The following is a 22,109-nucleotide window of genomic DNA, read 5'->3' as shown; positions in this document are numbered from 1 at the left end:
TGTACGTAGAAGTAAGTGTATGGAGGCAGCCTGTACCAACCGCAGCAGACACGTATTGCCTCTAGAAAAACAAGCATCAAACTGAAACCGAGGACTGCCAATGGGAGCTGATTAAAACCTCAGCACTAAAAGTAAACCATCGACTGTCCAGAGAGGGACTGTTTCTTACAGCCAACTTAACTGACAAGTAAATTCGTTTGCATAGTTTCTCGGAAGACAGCGCAGAACCGTTAGGTTGGAAACGATTGAGGTCTTCTAACTACTGAAGCCGCGTCCCTGATATATCCGAATGAAAGACACTGTTCAGATTCTTACAAACGACTTACTTCTATCGAAAAACATCTTGTTGGAAATTACTAATGTATTAATCAAATAGAATAAAGATCCACAAAACTGATGGAAAAATCCCTCTATATCTATGTATCCGATATGAAGTGTCTACCGTCGCCCTCGCATCACACATAAAATTAATAACAAAATTTAAGCAATCTTTAAAAATTCAAATTTCTGCGTTAGTTCCGCCCTCAGACGCATCTTATATTTTCATTTACCTTATCATTCATTAATTAATACATAATTAATTAATTCCACCACCATTAGAGAGTGTGATATTGTAATCTCCAGGAGACATCAGGCTAATAACGTGTGACGTTCCCGTCAGCCCCGACTTCTTTTTTAATTTACTACCCGTGGGGGGGGGGGGGGGGAGGAGGGAGGTTGTCATTAGTCCTCTGACAGGTTTAATGCGCTCTGTCTCGACTTTCTCTCCTGTGACAGTCTGTTCATCTCACAATACCACTTACACTTAACATCTTTCATTCTCATATGTATTCCATTTTCTATCTTCCCCAAACTTTTTTACCCTCTAAACCCGTCTTCTTGTCAGCGTTTTCCATACACTCATTCCATCGCAGATTATTCGGGAGTATCCTCATTTATTATCTTATCAGTCTACCTGTCTTCTATAGCAGCACATTTCAAATGCTTCGATTCTCTCCTTATCCAGTTTTTCCACAGTCCGTACTTTATATCAATGCAATCTTCTGCTCCACACGTATGTTATCAGAAATTTCAAACTCAAATTAATAATTAATTCCTATCTTTGTTACTAGTAGATTTCTTTTGACAAGGAATGCCCTCTTTGTTTGTGCTAGTATGTCCTTTATGTGTCCTCCTTGCTTCATCTGTCGTGTGTCATTTTGCCCCCAAATTAACCACGGTGTTCCTTCATTTCGTCTACTTCGTTGTTCACACCCTTTACGTTACGTGTATCGCTAATCTTATTTCTGCTACTCCTCATTACTTTCATCTATCATCGACCTACTTTCTCACCAAAGTGTGCTTATTGGACTGTTAATTCCACGTAACAATTCCTGCTATCGTTCTGACTTTCAATTAGGAAAGTAATGTCATCGCCTCATCTTACCATTCATGTCTTTGGCCCTGAACTTAAAACCCACTCCTGAATCTCTTATCTTCGCCATTGCTTCTTCGACGTATAAATTAAGCAGTATGGGAGAAAGATACATCTCTGTCTTACATCCTTCTTAAGGCTCAATAGTGGGTAAAGTAAGTAGCAGGCTTCGGTTTATTGGTAGAATACTAGGGAAGTTCTACATACGACAAATCACTCATGCAGTCCGTCCTAGAACACTGCTCAAGTATGTGGAACCAAATAGTACTAGTAGATGATATTGAAAGTATACAGAGAAGGGTACCATGAATGGACACAAGTTTTCTTGACCCGCGGGAGAGTGTAACATAGATGATGAAACAACTGAACTGGCAGACTCTTGAAGATAGACGAAAACTATCCCGTGAAAGCCTACGAACAAAGTTTCAAGAAACAGCTTCAAATTATGATTCTAGAAATACACTACAACCCCCTGCAAGTCACTCCCTTAAGGATCGTGAGCGCTAGATTAGATCAATTACAGCAAGCACAGAGGCATTTTATCAATCATTCTTCCCGAACTACGTACGTTAATGCAACGGGAAAAGCCCCAATTTCTGGTACGCTGTGACATATCTTCTGCCATGCTCTTCACAGTGGGTCGCGAGCATAGATGTAGATGTTACATGGGCACTTACTTCTTTCTCTTTTGTTCTTATTGTTTGTTGTATTTACTATAGCTTACTCCGAATTGCCTGAAAATTTGAAACATATTGAAACTAGGCTTCATAATGGCCTTAATTCTGCAGGAAAGGAAGTCCAGAAGTTCCCTCATGTTCGCTACATCCAGCTAAAGCAGCTCCTTGATGACTACCAGATAGCAGGGATGTTGACTGCCACGTTACAAGCGCTGTAGAAATGGTCCCAGACATTTTCCATGGGATTAAGGGCGGTTGATTTCGTTTTCGGCCAATCGACGTGCTATAGGGTTTCTGCGTGTTCGTCAAACAAAGAACGTGGAGCCCTGTGAACACGATCGTTTTATCTTGAAGGACCAGAGTGTCCACAGCATACTCGTCATGAAGACGCGGAAGAAAGAGCAATCCTCAGTCATCGAGAATGTTGAAAGGAACATCGTCGTTCACGTTCAAGGTAAACTGAAAGAGTGGGCCCGAGTACAACCCCCTCTGGACTAAACTGCACGCTCCACACCTTACGGGTTATATGCCTCACTGGGCCATTCGTACATTCAACGTCTTTCATCAGTGACAGGCAAAATCATTGCTCCCATATTTTCTCGTCGAACTGACTAATGCCGCTCTTCCAGGGGTTCATCCGAGTTGTTGTTTCCATTTTATGTACAATATTTCGATGACAGTGCAGTCATCTTCTTTAGGCTGAAACAATCTACACTTCCATTATACCTGCGCAGCAGTAGATCAGCATAGGGCCATATGAACCTCTCGATACCATTCTTATTCTCGCGATATTTCTCGGCATTTGCAAAAATTATCCGCTCTGTGTGAGTCTGTGGATCCATTTTGATGTTTATTGTCTATTTTTTTTTAATTTCATTCACCATGTTATGTTCTTCTCATTATATTTTGAAAATCCGTTTCTTCGTATTTTCGCCCTTTCTCTGAAAAAGTTAACTATCCTATTTGATCAATCTTGCTTTCTAAACGCGCTATCAACAGATAAACCTGTTATTGGAAACACAAATTATGAAAAATCCGTTATAAGAACCATATTTAAAAATAAGCTAACAATTTATATTTAAAAAAAGGAACTTTTCATTTGAATAATATTTTCTACATAATATTTATCGCAATTGGATTGTATCGATATCAACGAAACACTCTGGATTGTTTAAATGTAATACCCTTGTTTTCTTTGTGTTTATTTTGAAGTTATGAAGTTGAATGAGGATTGGTATGAAGTGTTGATCGTGGACAGACGTGGTAAGGTAAGTCTGGGACATGCCTCCATCGCAGCTGTTTGATAAGAAATTGCAAAAATTCCCCGATGTATGGAAAATATTCATATTCAACAGTGTTTTGATTTTGATAGTGGTGAAATACAATAAGTGTGATGTTTAAAAATTGTTTTATTCAAGAATATTATTTCTTTGTACAGTTGCATTACACACACACCCATTACATCGGTTCATCAGTTTGAGAAAAGTATTTTGTTCGTAAAACAAGTGAAGACCTTGTCCTCTTGCAGAGAGCATACTCCCTTTATTTTATACAACAGCGAGCTGAGTCAATTTCAACGAAATCAAGAAAATAAGGATGAGTATGAATTTTTAATTTTTGACTTCTTCAACAGTCGTCACAGGCGTTGCCTTTCTACATTCCATGTCCCATAAAGTGAACGGTGTACATGTAGACATAAATGTCGAAGAAATAATTTTTTGCTTGTTAATTCTCATTTTTGCTTGGACTGTGGTACTGGGATGTTTAGAAGGTGCCGTTATGTGTACTCTTTCTCTGGACTAGTAGTCACTTAAGTCAGCAGTGGTAGTTCACATGACCGCTTGGTACCAGTTCTACAACATTTACGGTGCACCTAAAGAACCAAGGGAATTTAAAAAATACAAATAAAAAAATAAGGAGAACAATAGGAACAAGGTGACTACTATTTTGTCCAGTGAACTTGTTGTGGCAGTTGACGGAAAAATTTGGAAATGTGTGGTAAGTTCCTATGGGACCAAACTGCTAAGGTCATCGGTCCCTGGGTTTACAGACTACTTAATCGAGCTTAAACTAACTTTGGCTAAGGACAACACACACACCCATGCCCAGGGGAGGACTCGAACCTCCGACGGTGTGGCCGCACGAACCGTGGGTTCCCAACAGGTGGGCTGCGGACCCCCAGGGGTCCGCTAGCTATGCTAGAGGGGTCCGCAAGATACTATTAGAATAAAAAATATAGTAAATATATTTCGTATGGGAACAGATTTTTTGATTTGGCCGCGTCCTGCATGAGCAGAGCTTTAGAGAACGCTAGCTTCTGTGTCTAGCGTCTTCTTAGAGCCAACTGACACTAGCACACACTAGCGCAAAACTACAGTTAGATATAGGCAAATAGTTCTGCTGTATGCCGTTAGATTGCGCGCGCTGCCTCTTTGCAGCTGACAACTGACAGTCACTTTGCACAGAAACTCGCATTTCAGACGACAATAGGCCATTGTTAATTTATTGCCAGTGTTTTCACAGACCATGTAGTTTACATATTCAATATTCTGTATTAAAACAGTAGTGTTTGTAAAACGTTTTTCGCGGAAGCTACAGTTAGCGTAGTTAAAAATGGACCGTTGGTTAAAAAGGGGTTCGTTAAAACGAGAAAGGCCTACAGATGAAGAGGAAGATAATGCATTTGATGTTCAAGCAAGTAAGTCAGTGACTCTCGAACCGAAGTTGTCAGTGTCCATTGAACCTAAATCGTCGGCGTCCCTTGAACCTAACCCTTCCATTGAACCTAAATCGTCGTCGTCCCGTGAACCTAACCCTTCCAAGATCAGTGTTATGGAAAAATTAGAAAATATAACTCTGATTACTTGGAGATCGATTTTACGTTCACTGGGCCTGAGCAACAGCCTAAATCTCAATGTGTAATTTGCTATGAAAACCTACAAGAAACTTGGAAATAAGGCAATGAAAAAGATTCTTCCACTTGCAACCACATATAGGTGTGAGCAAGCATTTTCTTCCATGTGTTTCATGAACAACAAATATAGGAATCGGCTAGACATGCGGTCGGATTTCAGAGTGAAAGTTTCAAGTCTGGAACCTAACACTTCAGAAATAATGTACTCAAAGGTCAGATTGAAATCATCTCATTAAGAATTGAAAATTAAAACTAACTGGTTACTGATGGAGTACTCTGTTATAACTATTTTTTCGTATAAATAATACTTTGTATGAAAGTAGTGTTTTCTTATTTTTCGCACTTGTCTACTCAATGCAATCTCAAGTGTAGTACACTTGTAAGACCAATACACTCAGTTTCAATTTTTTCCTGTCATTTTCAGTTCATACTCAATTTTTTTTTTTTTTGAGGAGTTTGTCATACTAAACATCCAGATTCGAAGACAAAGATTTTGAGCAATAATTAAAAATTTAATAATAACAATGATGGCTAAATTGAAAAAGTTTTAAGCTCTATATTTTTTCAATAATGAATATGTTTTTTCTGTATACCAAAAATAGAAAACGTATAAAAAGACTCTTTATTTTGCCTTTTTAGGTACCTGATACTGTGATATGACAAGGTACCAATCATGCTCGATGAGGGGGTCCTCGAGAAAATTTTGTTGGGAACTCCAGCGCTGGGGCATGCAACAGTGCCGCATGCTACATGACGCACGTTGTCGCATGATTAACGCGGCATAGACAACACCGTGCTTCATGTCGCAAGCTGCTGCAATATGCCGCAGCTAACTCCTGAGCTGAGCGGGTTCGTGTGCGACATTTTCTGTGCGGCAGCGGTAAATTCGAAAATATGGAATTTTCGAACGAAAAGTATTTAGCATTCATAGAGGACTACAGACAAGCTGAGTTTCTGTGGAACGTACGCGACAGTAATTATAAAAATAGCGCAGTGAAAAGAGGCGTTTCAAAATATGAAATCGAAGAGGACGCTGTAAGGAAGAAGATTAAAAACCTGAGAAGCGCATTTCATCGCGAGCACAAGCGTGTGACGAATAAAAAAAGCAGCTCAGCGGGTAATACGGAAAGATAATGGTCCGCATATGAATCATTAAAATTCATGTTAGATGAATTTCATCGCGAGCACAAGCGTGTGACGAATAAAGAAAGCAGCTCAGCGGATAATACGGAAAGAAAATGGTTCGCAAATGAATCATTAAAATTCATGTTAGATGTGACGGAACCACGTGCAGGAATGGACAGCTCAATTGTAAGTATCTCTATTTCAATATCTATTCATATTTCTTAACTGTGAGTACTGTAGTATACCAATTCATGGCAACAAAATTATCAGTAAGTATACTTGTAAAATAGGAAATTTTATTCTGTTCTTAGAAAGTCCCAATTGTTGAAATGAACAGGCTACATATGGTACCCTCTACCAAACGCTTTCGAATAAGTATGTAGATGTAAACAGTAGTTTCAAAATACATTTTACTACAGTGGACCACACAAACAAGTTCGTAGGAACAAAGTAAGTAAGGATGGTAATACTATTGGTGTCTCTCTTGCCATTCAATCTTTCCATGTGTTGTCATAAAATATTTTTTGAATTCCTCTCGTACTGCCTGTGCATCACAGAAAGGTCTTCGAGGTACTTTTGATAAATTCGTTAAGCCTGTATAGTTGCGAGTAGCTTCTCTCCACTCTCCAAGAACAATTACACCATTGTCTACGTCTTCTGTATTCAAACTATTTGGAGGTGAATAAATGGTTCTGGACGTTGCACTTTGCCTCAAAAAATTATGGAGATACGTTCAAGCTTTTGTAACTATTTCAGCGTTCTCAACTTAAAGTAACAATGGCTTCCTAAACACTCGAAAAACAGATTATTCCGAAAGCGTTTACGACAATTCGTCGTGCGCGAGAAAGTCGGTAATTAAATATTCTCTCCTCTGACCTTGATAACTGCCCAGCATACGGTTTCATTATATTTGTGCTCAATGGAAATGCCTCGTCCGCTACTAAAACATATAGTGTGAAAGTTTCTCTTCCTGGAAGAGATTCTGGGGGGAGGAATGTTTAATTTATTTTCCATTAATGCTTTATGAAAGGAAGTGTTCTTAAAAACTCCTCCATCTGATATGGGGTCCTGACAACCAACATGTACATGTTGAAAGCAGTAATCTGCGTCTGCAATGGCCGTAAGAACGATGCTAAATGTTTTTTGTAGTTAATATATTCACTTCCAGTATTGGCAGGACATATAATTTGCACGTTTGCCATCTATGGCTCCTACACAGTGAGGGAAGTTCCACTTCACTTCGAAATTCATGGCAACATTCTCCATTCTTCAGTGTCCTTTGGAATCTGAAAAGTAAAATATTATCATTAATTTCCCTATTTTTTCAGAGCGACGACACAGAGGACACCGTGATCGATAATATAATCGTCTTTTACGCTAACACGTTTCAGACTAATATGGCAACAGTGGCGGGTTAATCAGCGAGATTATTTCTTGACATAGCAGAATTAACAAAATTTCCTTGTTAATAGCCAGTACCAATATCGCTATTCGTTTCTTCTTTGTTTTCGCAATTTTAACAAACTATCGAAGCTGCTAGCGAACTGTTACTGTTGCGTGAAATGAAATTCACGAATTTAAATCGACTGAACCTATACTGAAGCCATCAGGCATAATGCATAATAAGGCATAATGAGCACATGTTGACGTAATTATGGCACTGGGATTGCAAATTTTAAACAATTATAAAGCTATTTGCAAAATGTTCCAGCAGAGAGAACTCTGCAGTTCATCCTAAAAACACATCTTCATCTTTAGATATCACACAAATGCGACACAACAATATAAACAGTCCAAAGATTCCAGAATTAGATTTTCACTCTGCAGCGGAGTGTGCGCTGATATGAAACTTCCTGGCAGATTAAAAGTGTGTGCCCGACCGAGACTCGAACTCGGGACCTTTGCCTTTCGCGGGCAAGTGCTCTACCATTTTTTTTTTGGTAATCTCATTTTTTTTCGTTATAGTTCGTTGCAATTGTTCGTGGCGGACGTCCCCTGACGCCCATTGAAGTTCATTATTGATCCATTCACTCAGTTTTTTTTATTACAGAGGGCAAGCTAGCCCTCTGACCGAACACGCTGAGCTACCGTGCCGGCGACCATCTGAGCTACCGAAGCACGACTCACGCCCGGTCCTCACAGCTTTACTTCTGCCAGTATCTCGTCTCCTACCTTCCAAACTTTACGGAAGCTCTCCTGCAAACGTTCTATAAGTTTGGAAGGTAGGAGACGAGATACTGGCAGAAGTAAAGGTCTGATGACCTGCCGTGAGTCGTGCTTCGGTAGCTCAGATGGTAGAGCACTTGCCTGCGAAAGGTAAAGGTCCCGAGTCAGAGTCTCGGTCGGGCACACAGTTTTAATCTGGCAGGAAGTTTCAGTCCAGAGATTGTATAAATGTATGAATATAGTGTCTCGTAAGTAAAAACCATTCATTATTCGTTTACATTGATAACAAATATGTAAGTGTTGAACTGAATACACTCATGTCACTTAAGAATGTAACTAGTGAAAAAATGAAACTATAAAAAATAGAGAACTTATAAAGCTGTATTTCAGCATGTGGTACGAATAATTACAAAAATAGAAGTGTGAATGGTTCCCAACCGGCACTCACATACGAAATGTTTAAGAAAGTTAGAAAAAGTGTAGATGGAAACAAAAATGAGAACAACGATCAGATGGGCACCAGGACAGTACGCAGTCCCTACTGTGGTGTCGTTTGAGTTGATTTCTCCGCCACACAACATAAAATCCACAAAGATAAGTTTTCCAAATCAGACATTTACAAGATGAAGTGCAATGAATGCCCAGTATAGTCTGGGAGCAGCTTTCGAATGAGATTAACATATAAATGCATGTAGGTACAACAAATAAATCTGCCATAGCTACTCACATTAACTACACAGGTTTGGCAATGAAGATAACAATCACATAATACTTCACAAAGTAAACCAAGCCCACAAACTGAATCTGTATGAAGAACTTGATATTATTATTCACACCAGAAAACATGGGGGAAGAAAACTCTAAATGATAATGCTGACACAGTGAAACTGAACTTTTTTAGAAGCTCCTCAAGAATGTTAGACTATGTGAAGTAACTTTTGCTACAATATGTATTTCTGAGTTGCCAAAACCATGAAACGACTGCCAAATTCTATCATTCACAATTAAATGTGAAATATTCCTACACTCCTGGAAATTGAAATAAGAACACCGTGAATTCATTGTCCCAGGAAGGGGAAACTTTATTGACACATTCCTGGGGTCAGATACATCACATGATCACACTGACAGAACCACAGACACATAGACACAGGCAACAGAGCATGCACAATGTCGGCACTAGTACAGTGTATATCCACCTTTCGCAGCAATGCAGGCTGCTATTCTCCCATGGAGACGATCGTAGAGATGCTGGATGTAGTCCTGTGGAACGGCTTGCCATGCCATTTCCACCTGGCGCCTCAGTTGGACCAGCGTTCGTGCTGGACGTGCAGACCGCGTGAGACGACGCTTCATCCAGTCCCAAACATGCTCAATGGGGGACAGATCCGGAGATCTTGCTGGCCAGGGTAGTTGACTTACACCTTCTAGAGCACGTTGGGTGGCACGGGATACACGCGGACGTGCATTGTCCTGTTGGAACAGCAAGTTCCCTTGCCGGTCTAGGAATGGTAGAACGATGGGTTCGATGACGGTTTGGATGTACCGTGCACTATTCAGTGTCCCCTCGACGATCACCAGTGGTGTACGGCCAGTGTAGGAGATCGCTCCCCACACCATGATGCCGGGTGTTGGCCCTGTGTGCCTCGGTCGTATGCAGTCCTGATTGTGGCGCTCACCTGCACGGCGCCAAACACGCATACGACCATCATTGGCACCAAGGCAGAAGCGACTCTCATCGCTGAAGACGACACGTCTCCATTCGTTCCTCCATTCACGCCTGTCGCGACACCACTGGAGGCGGGCTGCACGATGTTGGGGCATGAGCGGAAGACGGCCTAACGGTGTGCGGGACCGTAGCCCAGCTTCATGGAGACGGTTGCGAATGGTTCTCGCCGATACCCCAGGAGCAACAGTGTCCCTAATTTGCTGGGAAGTGGCGGTGCGGTCCCCTACGGCACTGCGTAGGATCCTACGGTCTTGGCGTGCATCCGTGCGTCGCTGCGGTCCGGTCCCAGGTCGACGGGCACGTGCACCTTCCGCCGACCACTGGCGACAACATCGATGTACTGTGGAGACCTCACGCCCCACGTGTTGAGCAATTCGGCGGTACGTCCACCCGGCCTCCCACATGCCCACTATACGCCCTCGCTCAAAGTCCGTCAACTGCACATACGGTTCACGTCCACGCTGTCGCGGCATGCTACCAGTGTTAAAGACTGCGATGGAGCTCCGTATGCCACGGCAAACTGGCTGACACTGACGGCGGCGGTGCACAAATGCTGCGCAGCTAGCGCCATTCGACGGCCAACACCGCGGTTCCTGGTGTGTCCGCTGTGCCGTGCGTGTGATCATTGCTTGTACAGCCCTCTCGCAGTGTCCGGAGCAAGTATGGTGGGTCTGACACACCGGTGTCAATGTGTTCTTTTTTCCATTTCCAGGAGTGTATATAATTTTTTGAAAATGTGACATTCTTAAGTGAAAACTTGTAAACAGTTAATCACTAACATATTTTAACACTAAAATATTTTTATCTGTATCTTGAATTCATAATGTAACCTACTAATGAATGCTCTTTGACTTACAAGGCACTGTAGTTTTACATATATACAATCTCTGGACTCTTTGTATTGTTGTTTTATGTTTGTGTCACGTTTGAAGATGAGAATTTATTTTTTATGGCGAATTGCAGGGTTCTTTTTGGTAGAACATAAAGTAGTTTTATCTTTGTTTAAAATTTATAATTCTAGCGCTACATTGCGTTAACAAGTGCTGATATTACGTTATTTGCAGATTATTTGTAGCAAAACGAAACCCAAAACAGGCAACTAGATACATCCAGCAAACAAAAATGTAAGTCAAGCCACTGATCCATTTGAAGATGAGGGTGTAAGCTCTCTAAATGAGTCATGGAGAAAATAAAAAGTGACTGGCAGGGATAACTATTTTAATTTACCTTTTACTAGTCGGCTAATACATACCACTCAAGATTAATCTAAAACAATGTATAAAAATTTATTCATCGACTACACACACTCGTGGTGTAGCGTAGTGAGCTTATAAAACCAAGTACTTTTCCCACAAATCCTATCGCCTTCCCCTCGTCGTTTCTCTAGAAATAAACAATAAAAGGTAGTCTCTAGTTGAATGCGAACGCTTTTTGCCTACTAAACAAAATCAATGGTTCTCTGCCACTTCAGCTGTGATCTGTCTAAGCTAACTCTTCCCATTGTTTCTGATCATATATAAATTACAAAGTACAGTTGCTTAGTAGCTACCTACATGAAATATAGAGAAGAACAGGCGTTGCTATTTGCCCATACTTTACCGCAATTCTGCAATATTCTGCTCCTACTGACAAACATTGCCAAATAAATAGTGCTTGTCCCATTTACAATGATCACAACAGCAGTGCTGCATGCTCTTTAACAGTATTTCTTTTTCTATGTGTCTTCAGTCCGAAGACCGGTTTGATGCTGCTCTCCACACTAATTCATCTCTAAGTAACTACTCCCACAAACAACCATTTGAAGCTGCTTGCTATATTCTATCTACGTCTCCCTCTACAACTATTACTTCCTACTCTTCCTTTCACTACCAAGTTAACTTCTCTTTGATGCCTTATGATGTGTCCTGTCTACCAATCCCTTCTTGTGGTACCCTAAATTCCTTTTTTCTGCAGTTCGATTCAGTACTTGCTCATTAGTTACTCAAGATACCCATTTAAACTTCAGCATTCTTCTGTAGCACCACATTTCAAAATCCTCCTTCTCTTGTCTGAACTGCTTATCCTCCACATTTCACTTCTGTGCAAGGCTATACGCCAGACACATACCTTCAGAAAAGACTTTGTAGCACTTAAATTTAAATTATATATTAAAAAATTCCTCTTTTCAGAAACGCTTTACTTGCTGTTGCCACTGCATTTTATATCCTCTCTACTTTGGTCTTCATGAGTTATTTTGCCCAAATAGCTAAACCCATCTATTACTTTTAGTTCCAAATTTCCTAAACTAATTCAGCATCAACTGGTTTAAATCAATCATGTTCCATTATTCTTGTGTTCCTTTTGTTAATGTTCATCTTAGAATCTCTTTTCAAGACACTGTTCATTTCCCTAAACTGCTCTTCCGAGTCTCGTTCAAGTTTCACTAGTTGTTTGATGTGTAAAATGGGCACTTCGTACATGAGCAGATCTGCGGACGCCGAGTTTGATCTTTATTTTCTATCATGGCAGTCTGGAAATTTTGTTATAGAACAAATATTTGCCAAGAGAGCGGCCTTATGATGGTGCAGTGGATCGCCGAGACCTGTCACATTTGAATAAGGAGATTTAGACACACGGTGAAAGGCCTTACCAATAATTCTCATATACTAACCACCCCTAATCCCACTTTCCATCCTAAGCTGAAGATGGATGCACGAAAATAAGTACGATATTATCTAACCTGCTCCTACATTTCTCTGGGACCCAAACTAATCTTCCCCAAAGCCTACTCACGCAAGTTCTTTCACTCCTCTGTAAATAATTCATGTCACTATTTCACAATCATGACTCAGCACACAATCGGTTTGATAGTATTCACACCTGCCTTCTTTTGGGTTGGAATTATTACATTTTTATTGAACTCTGAAGGAATTTCGCCATTCTCATATATCCTGCACATGAGGTGGTGTAGTTTTCTCATGTTTTGCTCTCCCAAGGATCTCAATCATTCTGAGCGAATGTTGTCCTCTCTAGCGCCCTTGTTTCGTATTAGGCCTTTTATTGCTCGTCTTGCGATACTATATTTCCCGTCATATCTCCACTTACATCCTCTTCTCCTTCTACAATACTATCCTCAAGTTCACTGCCCTTAAATGGACTCTCTATGTATTCTCTTTATGTTTCAATTAGTCCTGGATTGCCATCTGAGCTCTTGATATTCATACAGTTACTTCTCTTTTCTTCAAATGTCTCTTTATCTTTCTGTAGGCAGTATCTGCCTTTACCCTGGCCATCCATGTTCCTGCACTCCGCTTTGGTGCTCTGTCAATTTCTACTTAGCCATTTTGCCCTTTATGCCAATCTCATTTTTTAGACATCTGTGCCGGGCGGAGTGGCCGAGCGGTTCTAGGCGCTATAGCTTGGAACCGCACGGCCGCTACGGTCGCAGGTTCGAATCCTGCCTCGGGCATGGATGTGTGTGATGTCTTTATGTTAGTTAGGTTTAAGTAGTTCTAAGTTCTAGGGGACTGATGACCTCAGCAGTTAAGACCCATAGTGCTCAGAGCCATTTGAACCATTTTAGACATCTGTATTACTTCCCACCTGCTTCATTTGCTGCATTTTTTCCCTTTCGTAAATTAAATCCATTATCTGCAGTGTTATCCAAGGGCTAATACTAGGCTTTCACTTTTTACGTGTAATTCTTCGTTTCTTTCTTCTTAAAGCTCCTTAATTGTCTTATGTTGTATTTCTTTCCCCTGTGTCAGTCCATTGTTGTCTAATGATCCCTCTGAAAATCTCGATAACTTCTAGTTCTTTCAAATTATCCAAGTCACATCTCCTTAAATTCCCACACTTTTTTGAAAGTTTCTTCAGTTTTTATCTGGAGTCATAAAAATAAATTATGTCAGTGTTCACAACTATTCCTCGAAATATTTGATGTTTATTAATTGTTACAGTTTTCTTTGTTAGTAGCTTTCTCAGTTGCTGTCTGAATTTTGCAGCAGGTCCTCTCTCTCTACTTGCACTTTCCTTGCTTCTGGCGAGCGCTTTAGCTCAAAAAGACTCCTGCTTTACCTTTGGACAGCTCAGCGTTAACAGACATGTGATATAGTAAACCACAAATAATTACAAATATAGAAAAACAGTTCAACTCATTATGACTTTTTGTAACATGATGGATGTGCTTTCTCTAAGCAAAATGAAAGTGGATTGTTACAATATGTTTTTAAAAGAATGTTTTATGAAATTTTATATCAGCACCACAACTATCTTTATGTGCATAAAAGTCTAGTGAGGGGGACTCCCTTGGCTAGTCTGTAGTTTACCATGGCTATGTCCTTAAGATCCAGTTACCTAAGAATTTATCATATATATCCAATTTTGAGATCAATGCAGAATTTGTGATGCGTTGAGACTGCTAACTATCTAATCTGCTCTGTCACCCTGAGTGCCATTAACTCTCTACAATGCTTTCACCCAGCAGACTAAGTAGTTTAGACTATCCAGGACTTCTTGTCCACCTAAGTTGGGGAATAAGTTGTCGTTCTGCTGGATACCAGGGGGATTCAGAGGAATGAACTGGCAAACGTAGTAACCAATTAGGCATGTAGTGACATCCTGTCACCTCGCTGTTGAGATACGAAGTCATACGCAGATGGAAAGAAAAGTACCTGGAAGTGGCAGACGATAAAATGAGAAGTCAGCAATGCGGATGATGTGTACCTCCTTCCAGTAACACAGGTGAAATCAATTCCACGAGGTATGAAGTCATGCACAGATGTAAAGAAGAGTGCTTGGAAGTGACAGACAATAAAATTCGAAGTCAATAATGAGGACAACGCGTACCTTCTTCTAGTCACATGATCAAAATGAGTTCCGTTGAGGAATGAAGTCATGCACAGATTGGAATAAGAGTGCATGGAAGTGACAGGCAGTAAACTGTGAAGTCGATAACGCAGACGACTCTCTTTCCACTCACAAAGCCAAAATGAGTTCTGTTGAGGTACGATGTCATGCGCAAATAGGAAGAAGAATTCTTGGGAGTGACAGACAATAAACTGTGCAGTCAACAATGTGGACGACGCGTACCTCCTTCCTGTTACACGAACGAAAAGAGTTTCTTCTCACTGCACTTTGGATGGGGCACAACCTTACAATGCATCGTTTCTTGCTCCAGCGAGAGGACCCTCCAATGAGTGGTGTTTGTCAATAGAAGACATAAAGTCTGTAAATAAGTTCACAATCATTTTATGACATTTTATTTGAAGGGCCTGTCTTGATCACATAAATTGTATAGTTCACAATTAGCGGTTTTGGTCATTGCCATCTTCAGGTATGTTACAAATAGAGAATCAATGGTATAGGAACCTAAGTTCAATTAGCTGAAGCAACTTCTGCAACACGCCTAGTTATACATAAGAAAAATAAAAAAATACTGTCTTGTTCGCTAAAATATTAGGGTGGACTTTTTAATTTGTTATTATCAGACTGGCTAGCTCAAGCATGTTTTTTGCAAATGATCAGCCAGCTACATATCACATTGTAGGCACATTAACATTCTTCTCGTATTATCTGTCTTTAAATAGTATGTTTGACCAAATTTGCAGTATTTCGAAGCATGCAGGATACTGTGATTGTGCGAGTGGTTATAAGACTGGGGGAGAGTGGCTGCCATTTTAAGTAAAATTCTCTTTAATGTTCTACTAACGTTTCAGACATTTCAAGCACATCGATTACTTCTTAGTAACTACATTGTAGTTGACCATGAACTGGAGAGATATTTATCCAATAGAACAGTTCATGAGGGGAGCTGCACTCCATGGTACTCAGCCAGACACTAATGCATAATAGGCATCAAAGCACAGGGCTTTAGGTAGAGAGCTGCTGGATGAAAGACCTTTGGCTGTCAGGAGAGCGATGCAAAAGCCTTTAATGACTGCTGTAGCAGAAGACTGTCGAAAACCCTCTCATAGACCCCAAAAAAATTCCTGGTCATATATAAAGGCTATTAGTGGCATGAAAGTTACTGCCCAGTAGTAGTTTTGTCAAGGGGATTCTTGTGCAGACAACAAAGCTTATTAAATTATTACTAATGAAATCCTAACCCTCTATTTTTCCATGATATAAAAACCCCCATTTTTATATGTACTGTTTTTCCAAACGAAAAAAACTGTAATTCTGTTAATTTAGCACAACCTTCTGTAGAGACATTACTGAAACTGTTAAGCTGGTTTAATATCTCATCAATATTATTGCTCATTTTGATGGTCATATTATTATTATTATTGTTATTGTTATTATTATTATTATTATTATTATTATTATTATTATTATATTCGATTTTATTTTTTGAATTTAATTACCACAATCATGATTCATATCTCTTTAGCTAGGCTCCTCTACCGGGATTGTCTGTTGTCGACTATAACTTTGGGACGTGATATCGCCTAAAGACTATCGGACTTTGCTTAGCAAAAAGTGAAATTTTAGATGCATGCTCTATTTTGAAAGCAAACCAAACGTATTACATTGATTGGTGCCATTGATATGCAGTTATTCACCAACAGAGATCCCAGCACAAAATAAGCCACATTTACTAATCAAATTCATTATAAAAACTGAGGAATAAAGGTATGATTAGTTTTAATGATAAATGCAATGAAATTAAATAGTTATTATTAAGTAAAATGAGCACAAAAAAACAGAATCTCTATGTAACACAGATTATAGCGACCATACCAGACAATGGCTGAACAGGTAGAGAGAGAGCTAAAGGTTGCCGGTCCACTTCATTTAAAATTACATAGGTAATATAATTACAGAGAGGTTTTATTCTAATTGCAATAACCTATTAAGCAGCGATAAAATCGTCTCAGCACCACTGAGTAAAAATATGGTCACGAAATCCACTAACAATTGGAGAACATTAAATCATAGATGGTTTTTCATTTATATATAAAAAGTATTTAGATTTTTTAAAATAAAAATTATTACATAGTTTTACACTTCAATACATTTTCTGTGTTGTATGACCATCCAGTACATCTCTCCAATATTTTAATATGATTTTAATTTTTTCATCTTTAATTATTTGTGATTTGTCCCTTGTGCAAACAAGAAAGAGAAATTAATAAAAAAATAAAAATAACAGAAAAGATTTTACCCTCGCAATGGGTTGTTCTGAATGTATAAAAAATTAATTAAGTGAATATAAAACAATAATTTAGAGTATATAAAAGAGCTTCTTAAAAACTGGATTAAAGAAACATGTATAGGAAATGTAAAAAACTGTTATAAATGTATGCATAAATATAATTATAGCTCTCCAAAAAAGGAAGAAAATGTTTACATTTTTATAACAATTATCAAAAATGTAAACCAAAATTTTGTGAACATTTTTATGCAAAATTTGTTTCTAGAATGAATCTGAAAATACATCAAAAGTTAGGTTATCATGCAAAATGATAGAAACTATGTCGAATTAATTTTTATTTTTAATTGTTTAGATTTAATTCTTCTATTTTACAATGTCTGCATGGTAAAATATCTATTCCATTTTCTAATATAAATCTTTTATCATTATTGGTACTTAAAACAATTTTATTGCTGGGTGAGTCACTAACTATTGCCACCTAGAGTAACTCCAAAAGTATGATAGCAGCTGAAACGTTTGTCAGACAAATTTTGCTTGGGACAGTGGGTGCCACAATATGATGTTTTTTGTTGCTAGGTGCGTTCACATCAGAGATGTGAAGATCAACTTTGTTTTTCTAAATGGGAAGCCATAGTTTGGTACTTATTTTCTGATAGTGGCTATCGAGACGAATCCAATGATGAGTAACAGTGAGGTCTTTGAAGATCAACGAAGGTCAAAAACGTGGCATGAACTTCTGTTTACAGAAGGTATTCCGAAGTGATGATGATTGGTATCCATCCATTACCCGTGAATGAATGAAGTGTGCCGAGTCCGTAACTGCTATTTAGCACCCATCCAAGTGCACAAGACTTCTCCAGGTGCATTCATGTCGAGGAGGCTAGCACCCATTATTGGTGTATAGTAGTAGATATGAAAGTGTTGTGATGTAATAGCAGGCAGTTAAGAAGAACAAGAAACAGGTGCTTTTTATGCATTATGGAGCTCCAGACAGATGGATTTCGAATCGTAAATCTATTATACTATCAATTCTTTTTCTAGTGTCTGGGATCTGTGCCAGGAAGGTATTCGTAAGAGAGAATATATACACATGCACTCCTAAGGATAAACGGTTCTGCACTTTAAAAAGGCTGAAATGTTAAATTGCTGCAGTTTCCAACCTATCAGTTGTGTGGGATGCAATGCTGTTAATATTCCAAAGTAAGAAATATATTTCTGGTGCATGACATACATCTTGAAACTTCCTGGCAGATTAAAACTGTGTGCCGGGCCGAGACTCGAACTCGGGACCTTTGCCTTTCGCGGGCAAGTGCTCTACCAACTGAGCTACCCAAGCACGACTGCCGCCCGCTCCTCACAGCTCTGCTTCCGCCAGTGTCTCGCCTCCTACCTTCCAAACTTTACAGAAGCTCTCCTGCGAACCTTGCAGAACTAGCACTCCTGAAACTCCGCTGCAGAGTGAAAATCTCATTCTGGAAACATCCCCTAGGCTGTGGCTAAGCCATGTCTCTGCATATCCTTTCTTTCAGGAATGCTAGTTCTGCAAGGTTCGCAGGAGAGCTTCTGTAAAGTTTGGAAGGTAAGAGGCAAGGCACTGGCGGAAGTAGAGCTGTGAGGACGGGCCCTTAGTCGTGCTTGGGTAGCTCAGTTGGTAGCGCAATTGCCCGCGACAGGCAAAGGTCCTGAGTTCGAGTCTCGGTCCGGCACACAGTTTCAATCTGCCAGGAAGTTTCATATCAGCGCACACTCCACTGCAGAGTGAAAATCTCATTCTGGACATACATCTTTCTTGCAGGTTTCTTTACGATAAACTATGGTAACAAAATGTAAAATGAAAAATCTACTTCCTTAAAACACCGATTCTGTGTGATACATGCCCAATATATCTTTTCAGATATGTAGAGAGTCCACTGTTCACATCTCATCATGGTTCAGAAATTATACTATGCTTGCATTAATATTATATAAAATGATCGTTAGTAATGGAGAATACCTCTTACAAGGAAACAGATAAACACATAGCAGCAGCGTTTGACGTGTGAAATGACACGCCATACCGCCACTAATACTGTAAACAGAACATCTGTCAAGCAGATGTACACACGGGTATTGCAGTGCCTCACAAACACCTGTCACTAGCTTAGAATCACCTTTATTGTGGAACTGAAGTCTAGATTTTATACCCAAGATGAGACAGGGGAATAGAGTACGTCACAGTCTTCATTCGTTTAGAGGAATGTGTTGGAACTGGAAGGTCACTTTTCATCACACATTAGATAGAAGTCCTCTGAGAACTGAGAGGTTTGCTGTTAAAGGTTTGCTGTTAATTATGGCAAATAGACAGTGCTCTAAGTCACACACAGAACACGCGGTTGTATATGAGTCGAACGCAGGATATGCCACACAACTGATGCATCCTGACAGAACAACAGAAAGAAATGGTCAAACGACCTTGAGCAACATCTCCCTCTCTCCCTAGAATGCATCATCAGTCTACGATTAAGTCATACCTCGTCACAACTCCATCTCAACCGACCACTCCATCCACTCTCCATAATCCTTTAATGCAGATGCAACTAAGTTTAGACACAGATGGTTCTCCGTTTTCCTAGAAAGCGACAAATACAGCAATCAGCTCCTGTGTATCACTGTTACCTCAATACATATACAGTAGGATGTTGCTTTAATGGGAAAAAAGACTATTTCTCTGGTTCCTGGCGATTCCATGTCAATGTTTTTTCGGATTTCTCTTGCTGTCAGATACTCGTTCCCATGCACAAGAATTGTTCTGCGTTAACCATAAGATGCGCAAGTACTTCCTCAATTTCCCTGCATATCAGTGTATTTTTCCTCGATTTGTACGTATTTTCCATTATTTTTCGTAATTATATCAATCTTATGTCACTTCTACCCATGCTATCATGACATCACGTTTCGTTCCATGTTCTAAAATTGCTTATAAATGTACTGCAGCTGACAACACCTATCTAAAATGCATTACTTTTCTGGTCAGGTGGCATAGTATAGCACTGTACTCGAATGCATCCAGTCACCTCCACCCACATATCCGACATTTGCAGTGCATTCCCTCTGTTTCCCGTATGTCTGTTTAAGTGCATACATCGCAGATGGCTCTCTTTCTAAGACACCTAGGTACCACTCACAAGAAAAACCTATGACACATGCACACCCACCACTGATTTTCGCTCAGTGTTGTTTTATACTGCCAGCAATCATTTGTTTTCGAAGTATTATACTTAGAAGTAGGGGATGCATGATAAGTTCATATTGTGCATCAGGTTTACAAAGTATGTGTTTCTGTGTTCCGACATATGTAAAAAAAGTGGCTATGTCCTGTCGTAAGGGATGATACCGATTTCAAATGGAGTGCTATGACAGCCGCAAAGGGAATGAAAGATTTTTTTTACTTAAAAAATTATGTCTAGTCATAAGAATGGTATAGGTATTTCTATTTCCAGAGGCACAGCCACCAGCAGGGGGTGTTTCCGATACTTCTCTCACTGTCGAATGTCATCCAGTTGAGAGCACAATCATAATATTTATTTGTAAGTATAACGATCAAATATATATGTGGCTGGTTTGCTATGACGATTCTGTCTGGGGGTGTGTGGCGTGTGACAGCAGTAGCCTGTAGCAGGAATGATTCACGTATCCGGCTAACGGCAGGAACCGTCTGAATGAAAAGGCTGGTTTGGGGTACATGAATATATCTGACATGACCGTGTCGCCGTCTAGACGGCTGAATAGCGAACTAATACTCAGTCTTGGGCAGTCTTTGTGATCATATATGTTCTCCTTGGAGATTTGAGAAGATTCAATATGGATGTGCGTTTGCACTGGACTGTTATTCCCTCCCATGTAAATTGTCCGGTTGACTGCTTATGCACATTTCCTGTCTTTCTTTAGCTGAGAGAACATCGATAGTGGTGTGTGTTGTGTGCATCTAGCAGGTGAAAGACGAGTGGAAGACATGTTGTTTGCTGGTTCGCTCGACATGAGAAACACCTCTGTTGACTTTGTAAATTATAAGGATTATTTGGAATCTGTTGTATCACTGACACTGGTATTCGCGAGTGGAAATATCAGTCTTCTTTTTTCGACTTTTCACGTAAATGTCTTTGCAGACGAGATAAGTGTCTAGTTATTGAGTGGTTTACAGCAAGCACCACCTCGTTAAAGTTTCGGGTTTCTAGAGAAATAATTTCCAGTCTATATCTTCGGAATTATACTGTACAAGCGATCAGTAACGTACTGCAAAGTGCTTGATATCGAGAAGTATCGCGAAAATGGTTTGATATTCTGGCAAACCACATGAAAATATATATGTTCTTATAATCCTAGAGTCTGGAGATGGGTGTAGAAAGCAAGCAAGCAAGCAGGTCGGACCCAGAAACAGTAATGCCTTTGTGCCGAGGGGAACTGACCCAGCCTTTGTACAACAGTGTGGAGAGTGACATCAGTGCCCTGAGGGCGCTCTGGTCACGTATCTGGACAGTGTGTTTGCGGGGGCGGATTACTTGTGACCATCAGCTGCGATGGATGACCACCTGACCCCACGGGAAATATCTAGTGCTGCAAGGAGTATTTATGGTGCATGTGACTATGCTGTCTGTCTTCGCGGTATATGTATGAGGGTCTGGTGGTCGACAGCTTTATGCAGGATGCAAAAGTGGTAACTTTGCGTGGTGCACGATATGTATCGTGTGTTTACCACATCAGTGTGGTGATATATAACCAGGTTGGAGATCGGTTTCACACTGTAATATTCAAGCTTCCATCGTCAGTGGCAGAGCTGTGTAATTGAGGATCTGTAGATCACTTTTACATGGTTTAACAGTCAGTGCAAGATGGCGATCTGTACAAAATAGTTTTGCCATTGAAAGACTCATCTGCAGAAAAAAAATGGGGGACAGTGCTCCCACACTGGC

The 22,109-nt window shown here is 40.0% G+C and overlaps 1 non-coding gene across 1 annotated transcript; it reads right to left on the bottom strand.

The window, feature by feature from the left end:
* Positions 1-18,422: 18,422 nt before the first annotated feature.
* Positions 18,423-18,497, bottom strand: Trnas-cga (transfer RNA serine (anticodon CGA)). The gene has a single exon. It is a non-coding gene; the product is annotated as a tRNA-Ser (tRNA).
* Positions 18,498-22,109: the final 3,612 nt, after the last annotated feature.

This window comes from Schistocerca cancellata, chromosome 1 (assembly GCF_023864275.1).
Source record: "Schistocerca cancellata isolate TAMUIC-IGC-003103 chromosome 1, iqSchCanc2.1, whole genome shotgun sequence".
NCBI lineage: Eukaryota > Metazoa > Arthropoda > Insecta > Orthoptera > Acrididae > Schistocerca > Schistocerca cancellata.
This window is presented reverse-complemented; position numbering and strand designations above follow the sequence as displayed.